Below are 602 nucleotides of genomic sequence, written 5' to 3'. Positions count from 1 at the left end.
AGAACACTTGATTGTGCCTGTGTGAAACCTATACTTGGACCAGGAAACAGTCTTCAGAACAGAACAGGGAAACACTGCATAGTTCAAAATCAGGAAGGGAGTGCATCAGGGCTGCATCTTGTTTCAGTCTATATGCAGAAAAGATCATTGAGGAATGTGGCATCAGGATTGGAGGAAGACTCACAAACAACCCATGTTATGCAGATGAAGCAACCTCGTTTGCTGAAACTGAAGAGGACCTGAAGCACTTGCTGCAGAGGGTCAAGGACTGTCATCGTCAATATGGATTGACACTCAACATCAAGAAAACAAAGATTCTCACCACTGGGTCAATTGGCATGATGGATGGAGAAGAGATTGAAGTTGTTAAAAGTTACAGCTTGCTCAGCTCCACAATCAACACTCTTGGCACCAGCAGTCAGGAAAGATGAAGCCGTCAAAAGATGAATTACCTTAGGTAAATCTGCTGTCAGGGACTTTTCCAGAGTACTGAGAAGCAATGATGTCAGTCTAGAGACTAAGGTGCACCTGAACCAGGCCTTGGTCTTTGCAATTACTTGCTGTGCATCAGAAAGCTGGATAGTGACTTTGTTGTTGTTGTT

Source organism: Elephantulus edwardii, unplaced genomic scaffold (assembly GCF_000299155.1).
Source record: "Elephantulus edwardii isolate Elephantulus edwardi_28Jun2011 unplaced genomic scaffold, EleEdw1.0 scaffold00041, whole genome shotgun sequence".
NCBI classification, from domain to species: domain Eukaryota; kingdom Metazoa; phylum Chordata; class Mammalia; order Macroscelidea; family Macroscelididae; genus Elephantulus; species Elephantulus edwardii.
The sequence above is the reverse complement of the archived record's forward strand: the minus strand, read 5'-3'. Positions refer to the sequence as shown.